The sequence below is a fragment of the Crinia signifera genome, chromosome 2, assembly GCF_055691185.1.
Source record: "Crinia signifera chromosome 2, ASM5569118v1, whole genome shotgun sequence".
NCBI lineage: Eukaryota > Metazoa > Chordata > Amphibia > Anura > Myobatrachidae > Crinia > Crinia signifera.
In genome coordinates this window covers 275538424-275553976 of record NC_139218.1, presented here as the reverse complement: position 1 = coordinate 275553976, position 15553 = coordinate 275538424, and the positions used below count along the sequence as shown (strand labels likewise).

Sequence of the window (15553 nt, the reverse complement as noted above, 5' to 3'; positions counted from 1 at the left end):
TTTCGCTGTCTCCCTGGCCGAGGTCTATTGTACCCCCCGGACAGTGAGCAATCTACTCGGTCCCAGCTTTTCCCGTCTTCCTGGGATTGGATACTAGACCAGGCTTTTCGAGTGACTCTCCCTCAGAGGCTATAGACCCCCGAACAAGAGCCCCATCTACTAGGCCTGATGCTTCTCCCCTCCCTACCAGTAGGAGAGTGTGTTCCCCCCCCTACGGCAGGATGAAGATACTCAGTGAGACTTTGCACCCGCCCAGAACATGAGGTATACCAGCTCCTCAGCTCAGTAGCAAGGTGGTTTAGTCCAACCTTTCTCTATTCTCTGCCAGGGGGGCGGTCCAGACCCAACTGATAAGAACAGATACTACACTTGATCTTAGCCAAAAGGCCGAGAAGCGAAACTATTGGAACTGACTCCCAAAAGGAACTTTTTCCTATTTAATGGCAAGTTTTATCTGCAGCTACAAGGATGCGCGATGGGGTCCTCAGTGGCCCCATCGTTTGCAAACACGTACATGTTCGCCATTGAAGAGAGCATCTTTACCCACAACCCCAGGATTGGCCCCCAGCTGAAATTCTATACCCGCTATATAGATGACCTTTTGGTTAGCTGGTCAGGCAATGAAGCCATATTTACCAGCCAAATAGATCAGCACAATTTGTCTCAATCCCCTATCAAATTCACGTACAGTATGCACCCAAAAGTAGTCCATTACCTAGATGTTAACATAGGCATTAAAGAGGGCAGAATTGTCACCTCGCTGTACGTTAAACCAACAGATAGGAACACCATGTTGCTTGCTTCCAGCCACCATCCAGTTCCTCTCATTAAAGCATTACCTCACTCACAGTTATTGTGAGTCCACAGAGTCACCAGTGAAGCCGAAGACCTACAACCAGCTCTTGAACAAATGGCCAACAAATTTGTACAAAGAGGGTACCCAAAACAGGAGATAGCAGTTATCAAGGATAAAGTAGCATCCTTGAGCCGTCAGGAAGTGCTAAAAGCCAAGCCAAAAAGCTCATCAGCAGACAAAGTCATTTGGGTTAATACATACCATACAAATAGCCCCAAAACCAGCACCATTGCCAAAAAACATTGGCCTATAGTTAAAACAGACCCCACTTTAACTGCTCTGCAGCCTAAAACAATAATGAGCGCCTATAAGAGAGGTAAAAACCTTAAAGACCTGCTTGTACACAATAACATCAAGTACCCTCCCATAACACCTTCTACTTTTCTCAGTGCACCCAAATTGGGGTGCTACCGCTGCTGTGGTTGTGCCACATGCAGCCACTTGTCACCAGGGGATAGCTTTTGCCACCCCTACACTGGGAAAAAGTATAAAATCCGTCACCGACTTGGATGTACGTCCAAATTTGTAATATACCTGATTAGTTGTCCGTATTGCCGACACTATGTTGGCAAAACGGACCGACAATTTAAAGAGCGAGCTGCCGCACAAAGATCGGCCATCAAAGCAGCCATTATCACTGGCAAAAGTGAGCAACCTGTGGCTCGCCACTTCAGCGAAGCCAGGCACTCTATCGCTACATTGCGATATAAAATCATAGATCATGTGCCACCACTTCCTAGAGGTGGCAACAGATCCTTGGCACTACTACAAAAAGAGTGTCGGTGGATCTACACACTGGGCACTCTGGCCCCTCGCGGGCTCAATGAGAACTTGGGTCTGAGTTGTTTCCTCTGAAACTGCGCAACACACTAGCCTAGATTGTATAGAACAGTGACGATAGAGGGTTGACAGCAAAAGGGTCGACACAGGTTGCCTGAATTTAATCAACCCTGCTGACATAAATATCGGTTTATCTCATGACTTACTAAATTCATTGTTTTACTATAGTAAGAGAACCTTATAATGATTGATATTGCTCTTATAGGTTAACCCAGCGATCGACCTGTACATTGTTTTTTAACTATTGCTATCTTATGTATATTGTATGTTTCACAGGTCAACAGCAGTGATATTTTTGTGGTCACATATGTATGCAAATGTGTTAGGATACTCTTATTGTTTTTGTTATTGCACGTGTACATTGTTTACTTACTGCTGTTTTTCCATTGGTTCACAGTGGTCAAGCCTCCCTCCGTGCGCCCTGCACGTTCTACATGTGAGTGCGACGTCATCTTCCAGCGTCTCCGCCCCAGCTGGCACGTGCGGGATCCACAGACGGAGCCACCCACTATTTAGGTAAGCTTATTGCACTTTGAAAATGTTCTCACTTACAGCACCTTGATAAAAAAGGCCTGGGGGCTTTTGAAACGTCGGTCACAACACCGCCTGTCTCCTGTCTTCATTTCTGAGTGCCCCCCCCCCCCAACATCTTATATATATATATATATATATATATATATATATATATATATATATATATATATATATACACTGTATATATATAAGCGATGTTTGTAGGCAAATAAGGCGTCACTCAGGGATTTGGTGCAAAAGATCAAGACGGCAATTTATTCTTCCGACATGTTTCGAGCACACAGGCTCGTCCTGAGGACGAGCCTGTGTGCTCGAAACATGTCGGAAGAATAAATTGCCGTCTTGATCTTTTGCACCAAATCCCTGAGTGACGCCTTATTTGCCTACAAACATCGCTTACATAGGGAATTAATTCCCAAGGAAGGCACCAGGGTAAGAAAAGCTAGCAGCAGATTGGGGAGTGCAGGAGTTTGGACTGTATATATATATATATATATATATATATATATATATATATATATATATATATATATATATGTGTGTGTGTGTGTGTACAAATAAAATGGTATTACACCATATATTATTTCTTCACTTTTTTGGTGTTCTCCTGAGCAACTATTGGTTCAACCAAGTTTGAGAATGGTTTTACAGAGAAGAGGATACGCTACCTAGTCTAAGGAACATATGGTATCTGTCTTGCTACATATTCCTTTACCACCCTATATTGTGTTGTGTGGTCGGAGAAGAGGATCATTACCTGTTACATAGGGATGTTTCACTCCTATTTCAGTTTTTGGCGCCAGGGGAGGGATCATCCAATCTTCTGTTTTCTTTGGTCATTTTGAGTGGTGTAGGGTCACCACCCGCATGTACCCACCTCCGGCTGCTTTGCGCACAGTATATGTTTTTCTCTATCTTTGTTTTTGTGTATAGGGTTTTTGTGCATAGGGTTAGGACAACAAAATTCTTTTAGCTTTATTCTCTTATTGATATTACATATTTGAAAATATATTTGTTGTAATTGTTCCCATAGATCTAGCTTTATTTTCCAGGCATTTGCATATTTGTAAAACAATTGATTAACAGCAGTTAGAATCCTGGTAACATTGACGGGCTGAAAATATGCCAATTTGCATGGCACAACCATACTGCATATTTTGGTGATGGTTGTGTATGTGCGTTGGGGGGATGTATCCAAGCAAATTTTCTCCTGCAAACCCACAGAAACACCTTCCAAGAGACATCCCTTCTGTACCTGTAAGAGCCGGGTATATGCTAATGACTTGGCATGAACCAAACACCCTTAGCTGCCAATGTGCAGTCATAGACATGTTGAGATGTGTATGGTAATGCCTGTAGGCAAAAATACCTTATATTTGACATGCTATTTATTTAGAAGTATTTTATGTCTATTTTATGAACAACACTCTAAAGTTATGGTTTAAAGCTTGCATTCCGTAGCACACAAAGTTATCTCAAATGAAAATGTATAATTATCTAATAGTTTCCTTTCATTTCTGTCTGCTATGAGTATAAACCCATATCTGAGGCCGTTTTGCAGGTCAGGAAAAGTTCTCTGACATTCTAGGACGAAATGTAGTTCAGAATTTTAATCACCTGCATTGGTGGTAATTAAGCAAACTGTGAATCATATGATTCCATTTATCGGTTATAGACTATAAAACAGCTTTCCAAAAATGACATAGTTTTGCACTATGGGTTAAAGGGATTTCATGCATTAATTAAAGAAACTAAATTATATGCTTTAAATACTGATATTACATTTGGATTCAAATATTTGTGAACCCTGTAAATCAGACCCGGGCCAAAACATTGATTGCAATCTACCATTAGCTTGCAGAGCACCCTCCCTCTGCTAGATTGTGACCAACTTTTGAGGTAGTGCCCCAATAAGCCTCTGATGGCTTCAGAAGGCCCATTTCTAGTAATGCAGTGGGCAGATGATGTCATAACATCACCTGAGATCTGGGGATCCAATCAGGGGCAGCAATGTGCAGCCAGCGGGAACGGGCAAGCAGTCAGCCCAGACTTTTTTTCAGGTAAGTTCTGTTCTCTGTTGCACAGGAGGGCATGGGGGTGTGTGTGGATTCTGCCCTGGTGGTGGACTCTATATAAAAGAAGTACTTTTTCACAGTGAGGGTTATGCACAAGGGGGGGGGGGGGGGTGTTGGATTCTGCACAGGTCATCCCTGGACACCAAGAGGCCCATCTGGTGAGTGGGATGGTAGTGCTGATGTGTCGGGTATTGGGTGATGTATGGGGGCTTAATAAAAACAGATAAAGAGCTCCAAATAAAGTAACTAACACATAAGGGATATTCTTTATATTATAGTTATATATATTTATATTATAGTTATATTTATATTATAGTCAGGACTGTCAAGGGATGACAAACTACTTTGAATTTGGACAGACGAGCCTTATTTAAACATTAACCACAGTCTACACTACCAAAGTATAGTCTTAACAGTGCAGGAACATTGTTGAACATTTAAAGTTTGCTAATGACCCCTTGGCCAGAATCTGCTAGAAATATGTTCTGTAGAAAGATTTGCCTATAATAGAACTTTTTGGCATACAGTAAATAAGAAACCTTAAGTTTGGAGAAAACCGAACATTGCATGCCAGGAAAGTCCACCACTATCCATGAGTCGAAGAATTTCTTTAAGGTGGAATGTGCCAAAAGTCCTCCAATCTAATGTGTGTATCAATGTTTCATTAAAGTCATTGCTGCTGATATGTGATCTAGCAGTTGCTGACTCCTGAACGTTCTCATACATTTACTTAAAAGGAAATTTAGAGTTGAATCTAGTTTTTATGAATTTTGAAGATGTGAACACATTTATGATTAGATCTATGCAAAACTTCAGCAAACTCTAAAAGGTTCACAAATTTACTAGCATCACTGTAAAAAATCTAGTAAACAGATAAATCATTATATATGAAAGGGTTTTTCCGAGATACAGAAGAAACTAAAGGTTTAGGGGAAATTTGAGGGTACTTGTGTATTATCAGGGAGCCCATTACGTAGTGGTGTATTCAGAATACCAATACAGCACTATGCTGGCTAAGTAAATTATGTAAATGGCTCTGGAGCCCTTAAAATACATAATGCTTAATATCCCCACTATCCACGTCATACCCCAGTATCCACGTCGGCATAAAGTTGATTTTTTAAAGTGTTTTAGAAAATCAACTCCACGCGGATACTGGGGGTATGACGTGGATAGTGGGGGTAAAATGGCTGCTCTATACTTACCCTCCTCCAGCCCGGGCACGGCATCGATCCCCGCTGACTCCCCGCTGACTCACGCCGCTGGGATCCATGGTGACTCCCCGGCAGTCGCATTCAGTCCCCCTGCTCTGGCACTCGCCATGGATGCTGTATGCAATTAGCGTAGTGCTGCTGGGGGAGCAGGGAAACCAGCGGCACTACACTGAATTACATACAGAGCAAGTGCAGGAGGAGGGGGACTAAACGCTGCCGCCGGGGAGTGACCGTCGCTGCCTCCGCGGAGTAAGCGTCGCTGCCGCTGGGGAGTCATCGGGGATCGCCGCCCGGAGGAGGGTAAGTATAAACCACACCACCATGCTCCCAGTGCTGTCTCCTGTATTATCACGGCACCGGCTATGCTGACAACGTAGCTTAGCCTACATTGAAAACGTAGCATGGCCGGGCGCCGTGATAATACACAAGTACCAATTTGAGGATAAGATATTTTGCCCTTCTGCTCCATGGGAGGTTTCTGTCCTCCCTGAGCTTACCTTAGGACACCTGTGTTATAGTTTGACAGGTGTACCACCCAAAACTCCCCCCTTATATAGAGAAATACAGATGGCGTGCAACAACTATATCTCACCTGTTTGAATTTATTAAACAGCTAAAATCAAATGTGAAGTCCTGTCTCCTTGTCAGGACAGATATTTCTTCTGTAATCCTCTTGTATCCATTTTAATAAGAAGTAAGCTACTTCTAAAATATGTATACACAAATGTTATAAAATGTATGAACTATGCCACATTGCAAGGATTTTCTGTAAAGAATCGGGGAAATCCTAGTAAATGGCTGTGTCATTGTTTCACGTTGCCCACAGACTAAGCTGTGTCACAAGTTATTACATTCACTGGCTGTATACATAACTATATAACATGTTCTGCACAGATTTATTCAATATATTGACATATCACATGCAAACAATGATGCAAAACTATGACTGCTAATGCTATATTAGTAATATTAATAATGTCAATAAAAATGATAATAAAGAAAAAATCAGGAATATTTTTACCATATTCGGTTTTCAAGGTACAGTATATGCAGTATATTTTGAATTATTAAATGACCACAGTAAGTGCCTGCAGTTCTCTGTTAGGGAATAAAACAGCCAGGATGAGATTTGTTGAAAGGCGGCATTAATAAAAAATATTTTTATTAATAGAATATGGGAAATGTCACTTTTCAACAGACATAACTGATTTCTGTAGGCATACTACAATAAAAAAAAATCCTATAAATATTCAATTAATGTAAAGTAATACTATTTGGTGAAAGAGTGAAATTTTTTATTACGCTGGAGAACAAAAATATATTAAAATAAAAGAGCAATAAATATAATCACATTGAATAAAAATATAACTGTCTTCTCTTTGACTGACTTACTGGTAATGTTCGCTTGCTGATCAGACACACGCTAAATTCATTATACATAAGTTATGCCTTTGATTGCATATATGGAAATTTGTTTAAATATGTCCAGTCTTCTTATTTTTCTGACACTGATGAATCGAATGAAAATAAAGATGAAAATAATAATCAATACTGATATAGTGCTAAAAAAGAAATCTAAAATACAGCTGCTTTGCATACCTCCAATCTGCATGTTATGAATATATGCAAAATTATATGAAAATATATCAGATTTATCTTGCAAACAATTGAAACAGAATTCACGGCATCTCAATCATTTATGAGCTGCTGTAATCAAGCCTGCACAAATCAGCGTGTTTAGCTGCATTCCGTAGCTACAGTGCCAGTCCCTTGGGGCCATGTGATGAGATTGATTGTTGAGGAGTGTCACGTCTTTCTGTTTCAATATATGCTTCCCAGACTTATGTTTCTGGCTTGACCATACTAGTCTTGTCTGTTGGTATTGGTCTTTGCAAAAGGCCAAACAGCAGAATAAAGGTTAATTTGTGCATTTCTCTAAACAGTTGGCTTTTTCACCCCTGTGCTGTTCAGTTCACTGAAGCACTGCCAAATTGTATGACCCAATTCTGAAAAGAGCCATGCTAATTCAAAGGAGCCACTGTTGCCCTAGGCCAATATCCTCCTTCCTATAGATATTAATTGACATAAGATCATCAGCATATACTTTAAATATAGTATATATATATTAATGAGCAAGAAAGTTATGTAACCAATCTAAACTGAGAAGTAATCGTAGACGCTTCTCTTCTACAGTGAATGTTCTAGGTAGTTTGCTCACAAATAGCAATGTGAAGTGACATACTATACATAGTTTAACACTAGAGGTCATTGTACGTTGCTGTCTAGACAACACATTTATATCAGCAGCAGAATGTAACGGGTTGGGTTTGGGCACCAGTGTTATTTATAAGAGTGGTGTAACACAGTGTTCCTATACATCGACTGATATCACAATCCCACTACATATAGCTACTGGTTGATTCTTGACAGAAGAGTTATCTTCCTCTTCCCACTACCATTCTGCCATTAATGTATACAGTTATAGAGATGAGGCAGCTATAGTAAATTAATGAGCCCAATGGTAGCATAACAGTCAGCATTGCAGTCTCAGAACACTGAGGTTCTCAGTTCAACAGTCAGTCTGTATGTATGGAGTCTGTAAGTTCTCCCGTGTTTTCGTGTATTTCTTCTGGGTGTCCCAGTTTCCTTCTAGGAAACATTGTATAGATTCTGCAAAAACAAAACCAAGTGTGCGCATGTATGTATATTCTGTATCTATGTACTGTATGTATGTATGTATGTATGTATGTCAGTGGTTTAGATGGTAAGGTTGCTAGTAGGGCCTTCTTACATCTTTGACTGTAACTAACCAGTTTGTTTTATCAATGTTTTCCATTGTAAAGTGCAACAAATTTTTCGGCTGTATAAGAACCTGTTAATAAATAAATAAGCTGCAATTGGGCAGGAACTGATATGAATGACAGATATTCTGTGTATAGCGCTGTGTAAATTGGTGGCTCTACAGTATATAAATAAATAATAATAATTCCTCTTGGGTGGGAAAGGATTGGGAACACATATGGCCAAATTCCACTGGCCAAACACATAATATTTAAAATAATATTACGGCCAAATATGAAATGAGGTCAATATTTGCCAGAAAAATTTATAAAATGTTGCTCAACTATGGTTCCCACGTATATATTAGGAATAAAGATGTGCCCAATGGCAAACTTTTATGCAGTGCCACGTCATTGTCATTAAGTTGTTTACTAAATGATAAAGTACCAGTCAATTAGCTCCCAACTGTCATTTTTCAAACACATCCTTAACATGGCAATTAGGAGTTTATTGGCGGGGTTTTAACACCATCCTCTTTTTCTCTGTCCAATGCTTACTGCATAGACCCCTAAGTCGCTGATGACAAGATATGCTAAGCCTTAAAAAGTGATAAAGTGGAGAGAGATAAAGTACCAGCCCATCAGTTCCTAACTGCGGTGTTAGACTGTGCTTCAAAAAATGACAGTTGGGGGCTGATTGGGTGGAACTTTATCTCTCTCCACATATAACTATAACTCTCCAAGGTTTAGTACATCTGGCCCTGAAGGGGAGATGTACGATGCGTCTTTCTGGGGAACAAGTGATATCAGTGCATGTTATGTGCACTGCTACCTCTTTTCCCCCATGTATTATGGGTCTGTATTCAGTAAATGACTATGCACCCCTGGCCTTATCGGTGCTGCTATCTAAAAGATGGCATGCCAAAATGCAGGGCAATGTATTATTGGTCAGCAGTGCTGACTGTTACAACACCTACAACTATTGATTTCGATAGCAGGTACATCGTTGTCCTTCTCTCTAACAGCTGATGACTCTGGAGCTGTGTAGTAGATCTCACATGAGTAATGAGATCTTGCACATGCCCAGTAGACCTGGCCGGGCAGAGGCACACAGCACACCTGCGTGTGCTGATGCTCTGTTTGTTCAAGAGGGATGGATCGCCGGAGGGAGGAGTTTTCACATCTCCATTTGGGTGGACAAGTAATTACTAAAGATACAATGATCATTAATATCAGTGTCATTATTAGCCAATAGATATTTTAAATAATTTAGTACAATTCATTATATACTGTAGTCAGTATTCTGTTCTCTGTGTTACAACAAACTGCTATGTATGGGGCCAGTATGTACCTTCAGGGATTTCTGGAGGCTTTTTTTTGGTTAATCAGTGGGCTCAATGGAAATAGTTTAGACTCTACCATACACATAAAGGCATTCACCTATGATGGGGCCACATTGAACCCCATTGCACAGCCTGTTTTTGTAGCTAATATTTACCATAGTACCTGAAATATTTCTGGTTAAAACCAGATTAAGTAATTGTATTAATATATTAACTGAAGGATTGGCTAATAATATCTGTACTACACAGGACCTTATCAAGAGAAAAGTGAGCTAAAGCATTTCATTTTAGCCATAATAAGGAGGTAAAGAAAGGAAGTGGTATTTTGTACACGTTTTAGGCAAACTGTCTAAAAAAACAGATGTGGGTTAATAAAGACACCCGTTGGCCGATATAATTGGACATCCTGGAGGGTCTTTTAACCTCTTGTGTATTTTTTGACTTGTATGTACCACTGGACATTTAACCAAAGCTTGCTTATGGTTCATTGTTAACTCTTCGAGTGCCAACGTTGCTGTGAAAGACCCTCAAAATATCTGCTAAAAATGTCAGCGCCTCTCGCAGCGACTGTTCTTTTTGGGTGCAATATTTAAATAAAGTAAATTAATTGACTTGGCTGTATTTGTATTTTTTTATACTAAAAGATCTGTCGCTGTGAGCGACGCTGGCATTTTTAGCGGATATTGTGGATTTCTCACAGCACCATTGGCACGCGAAGGGTGAATAAATTGTCCCCTGTGTGAGAACCTGCTTTAATTCTCGTTTGTACAGTTCCGTAGGATCCTTCAAAAACAATTCATAGGTGGACGTTTCATTTAGTGGGCATAGACAATCAAGGTCATATGTAGTCAGGTACTGCACCACTACTGCTCCGCCTTTGTATATATAGTAGGCCGTTTTAAAAGGAAAATAAAGCTTACAATTATATTCCTATTACAGGAGCAATTTTGTCGGAGTCAATTGTATATGGTTCAATACATTTTCTATGTTCTCTTTTTTTATTTGAGAGCAGAACATACAATAGACTTACAATCTAGCTTTTGTTTAAGTATATCTGTTTTTGAAAATGTCATTACTTTGTATTGATGGCAGAAAGCATGGGTACAGAATACATTTACAATTTTGAGATTTGCAAAATGACATCTCTAATATCTTGAAAATAGCATTTCTTTTTACTTTAGTGCAGTTAAAAAAAAAAAGAAAAGACAGCCTGTCCAGACTGATAATGCATTACGCTGAAGCTTTTCTAGAGTTATGGCTTTGAGATTCCAAACGACATACAAACACTTAAAGACAATACTTTTTTATTATCAAAAAAGACTTGAATCTCTGCTGTATCAGAACTGTTGCCGTAAAAACCAATGAAACATATAATTTTGAGATTCTTGGTATATACTGTATATACACAGACACACTAAAAAAAGTGTCAGAACTGACAGCATAGCTATATGCAGACAATAGTATCTGTATTGAGCACACGTCAAAAATGGTGACATTTATTTTGAAGTGATAATTTTATAATATATAGCACAATAAGAATAGCTAATGGCTCCCTGTTTCCCAGTAGTAGATGAAGAGATAAGTGTGATAAACTGACAGGTAGTCAAAAAAAGGTTGCAACTTTACCCCCATGTTCACTTTTAACTCTTTTCTTCAGAGGTTGTTTCAGAACCGACCCCAACTAGATGGGCTAATCATCATCATCATCATCATATATCACCAATATACCACAAGAAATGTGTACCAACAGGAGTCATTGTGGGTAGGTAGATCACGCCATGTGAGTTAACGGCTAAATCTTTGCAGATTATAAAATAGCCCTACTTCTTCCTAGTAGTTAGTTGGGTTATTTCCTTTATGAACCATTACAGCCAATAAAATATAATGATTTCATAGGAGAAATGAGTGTGTGTTTTGATGTTTAGTGCTTGCTGCATTTTTTTCACTTTGCTAAGGTTGCTCACGTTCTGATGGCTTTGGGATTCCTGTACTGTATTCTTGAAAGAAAGTTATGTGCCAGCATTGGAACGTCTCCTTTCTGAATGAATGTACTACCCCATTCACACTTACATCAGTCCCAGGTTTTTGCACATAAGCATGCAGTGGAGTTTTGATCTGTGTGAATGGAAACAGCCCAAGAATAAGTCTTGGGTTCCCGACCTTGCTATTTTCCGGGGCTGAGCTGAGACCTGGGAATTTGCCAACTTGCTAGACCTGGAAAATTCCCAGGTTGCATGTGTGAAAGGGGAATTACTGTACTGTACTCACTGCATGTTAGTGTCAGAATGTGGGATTGACTCTAGTGAAAAGAGTATGACTCTTCTGGACTCTTCTGCAAAAGCTAGTCCTGGGGTCACTCCCCTACCCCATGCCTCAGGCCTTGGCCATCCATCTTTCTGCCATCAGGCCACATTGCTTGCAACTCATGTCACCTGTCTGTTTCTCCCTCCCTCTAGATTATAAACCCTCTTGCCTCCTGTTCTTACTGCCCTCTTCTCTCGCATGTCAATATATTCTATCCAATATATGCATATCCTCTAGCTCATATTTGCTCATCTCTTCCAATGTTTTCCTACATCTCAGCTGTGCTGTGTACTGATAATTGTGGTGCTACTTGTTGCCTGTGCTGTTTTTAGTTACTGTAATGTTAAGTGTTAAGTTCTGTGTAGGCTGTGTTATTGTAATGTGCGCCATATGTACTGTACAGTGCTGTGAACCACTTGTGGCACATTATAAATAAAATGTTATAATAATGGTAATAATAATAGTCCTGGGGGCAGGTAAACTATTATGGAACCTGTCATACAGCCATAGGGAGTATTTATTACACATTATACATTTTAATATCATCTCCAGGAAATCATATTGACAATTTTACTGATCGGAGTTCCCACAAATTAGTTGCCCTCGCATGCAGCACCACAAGAAGTAGTAATAATCATAGTAATCAGTAGAGATGTGCACCGGACACTTTTCGGGTTTTGGGTTTTGGGTTCTGATTACCTTGAGGTTTTGGGTTCTAATGGGTTTTGCCAAAACACCTCCTAAGTGTTTTGTGTTTGGATTTCTTGGGTTTTGGGTTCTGATTTTTTTGTTAAAAAAGCATAAAAACTGCTAAAATCGCAGAATTTTGTTGTTTTTTTGCTCCTACGCTATATTAACCTCAATAACATTAATTTCCACTCATTTACAGTCTATTCTGAACAGCTCACACCTTACAATTTTGTTTTTAGGACAAAAGGTTGCACCGAGGTAGCTGGATAACTATGATAAGCCACACAAGTGTGCAGCACAAACACTAGACTGATATGGCACACTTAGCATCCCCTCTAGGCTGATACTGCACACCTAGAATTACCCCTGGACTGATATGGCACAGGTAGCATCACCCCTGGACTGATACGGCACATTTAGCATCAGCCCTGGACTGATACGGCACATTTAGCATCACCCCTGGACTGATATGGCACACTTAGCATCCCCCTTAGTCTGATACGGCACACCTAGCATCACCCCTGGACTGATATGGCACAGGTAGCATCACCCCTGGACTGATACGGCACATTTAGCATCACCCCTGGACTGATATGGCACACTTAGCATCCCCCCTAGTCTGATACGGCACACTTGGCAGCACCCCATGAATTATACGGCAGACTTGGCTTACCCCAGGAATTATACGGCACAGATGGTGGCACCCCTGACCTGATACAGCACACATGGAATTATACGGCACAGATGGCGGCACCCCTGGACTGTTACGGCACACATGGCGGCAGGCATGAAATTATACGGCAGACAAATTCCTGCAGTAAAAATAAAAATGTGTATTCTTTTAATTATAAAAAAGAGCAGCACACCTTACTTAGCAACACCCCATGAATTATACAGCACTCTTGGCTCACCCCTGGACTACAGCGCATTTAACAGCCCTTGCAGTAAAAAAAAAAAAAAACACCTTAATTTTATTTTCATTAAAAAAAAGGGCAGCTCCCCTGGTCTGATATGGGACACATGGGGCACCCCTGGAATTATACGGCACACATGCGGGCACCCCAGGACTGATACAGGACACATGGGGGCACCCCTGGACAAATACAGCACACATGTGGGCACCCCTGGACTGATAGTACTGGTAGCCAGTGGAAACAGCAGATTGGAATTATATACTGCAATAAATACTGGTAGCCAGTGGCAACAGACTGGAATTATATATTGTGATAAATACTGGTAGCCAGTGGAAACAGCAGACTGGATTTTTATATACTGTGATAAATAATAATGGTAGCCAGCGGCAACAGCAGACTGGAATTATATACTGCGATAAATACTGGTAGCCAGTGGAAACAGCAGACTAGAATTATATACTGCAATAAATAAAATACTGGTAGCCACTGCCAGTGGCAACAGCAAACTGGAATTATATACTGTGATAGGTACTGGTAGCCAGGGGCAACAGCACACTGGAATTATATACTGCAATAGGTACTGGTAGGCACTAGCCAGTGGCAACAGCAGAGAGCAGACTGCAGCAGACCCTAGGCAGTGCAGGGCAGGCAGTGGCACTAGCAGCACCAGTGGACTATCACACTGTGACTGACTATACAGGAGCAGACTCAGCAGAGGCAGGCCCCAGCACAAAGGAGAGACAGAACACAGCACCAGTCATCCTTGCAATGGTGATGTCTTGATCACTGAGCAGAGACACAGTACACAGCAGCACGGGCCCCAGCAGAGACCACACACAGCAGCAGCACACCCTTCCCTACCCTTCTCCGAGATTGGAGTGAAGATGGCGGCGCGAGGTTGCGGAATTTAAGGGTTCCGTGATCTCGCAAGAATCCGACGCCGGGTGATGACGTTTTGCCCGTGCGCCCGGATTCGAGTCAGGCGGGAAGCGCCGAGCGCTGCTCGTATCCGGGCCCGGATTGATGACGTCCGTGCTGGCTCGGATCTGAGGAATCCGAGCCCGCACATCTCTAGTAATCAGTAGTAATAATCATAGAGACAGCATTTTAATTAGTACATACAGCACTTTTCTGACATTGACTCTGGAGAGCTGACTTACTCCATTGATAATCAGAGGTCCAATCAGGGCCGGCACCACCACTAGGCAGCTTTAGGCATTTACCTAGGTCGTCGGCCACTGGAGGGTGGAAGTTAGGAGCAGATGTCCCCCCCTTGATGGGATGTTGGATGGAGTGGCAACTTTCCACCCCACCCATGGAGCAACTTTGCATTGCCCATCGCCCCTTTGCCCCCCGTGGAGTGACTCGACGGCCCTTGCCACATTACTTGCATCGCCAGGCACCCCCCGTGGAGCAACGCAGCACTGGCCACATCAACACCCCTCCCCCGTGGCGTGGGTGAGCGCTGGGGCACCTCCCAGCCTGGGGTGCTCCAGTGCCTTGCACTTGCAAGATTCCCATTCTGTATGAAAATCCTCCCTCAAGAAGTGCATATGAAACTCCAGAGAGGTGGTTTTATCAGGCTCTAAAAAGGGCCTACAGTAAATCCTGCATGGAGGAATCTACAAATAACATTAGCCAAAATGTTAGCTGGTGTCAGTTGCAACTATATTTGTGGATGGTTATAATTTTTTTGTATGGACCAGTTTTCCTACATCCTGAAATCTTTTGTTATTTTTTTCTTTGCTTAATGTTTATTAGATATAGTATGTATTAGTAGGTGAAGAGTGATGGATTGAGTTTCGGTTTTGTAATTTGGATGTTAAGCTGTAACTTCAGGGCTGCCGTCAAGGGGGGGGGGGGGGGGGGGGGCAGGAAACCATTCTTTGGCCCATGTAGCTAGTGGGCTACATTCCTGTATTGGTAACAGGCTGCAAGCTCATTGCAGATGGTGTACAGGGCAGGAGGCTATGTAAAAAGTCCTTTTGGCATTTTGAAATTAG

General features: G+C 41.3%; 1 pseudogene; it reads right to left on the bottom strand.

Moving 5' to 3' along the window:
* Positions 1–222: 222 nt before the first annotated feature.
* On the bottom strand, positions 223–399 carry LOC146060885 (U2 spliceosomal RNA; annotated as a pseudogene).
* Positions 400–15553: the final 15154 nt, after the last annotated feature.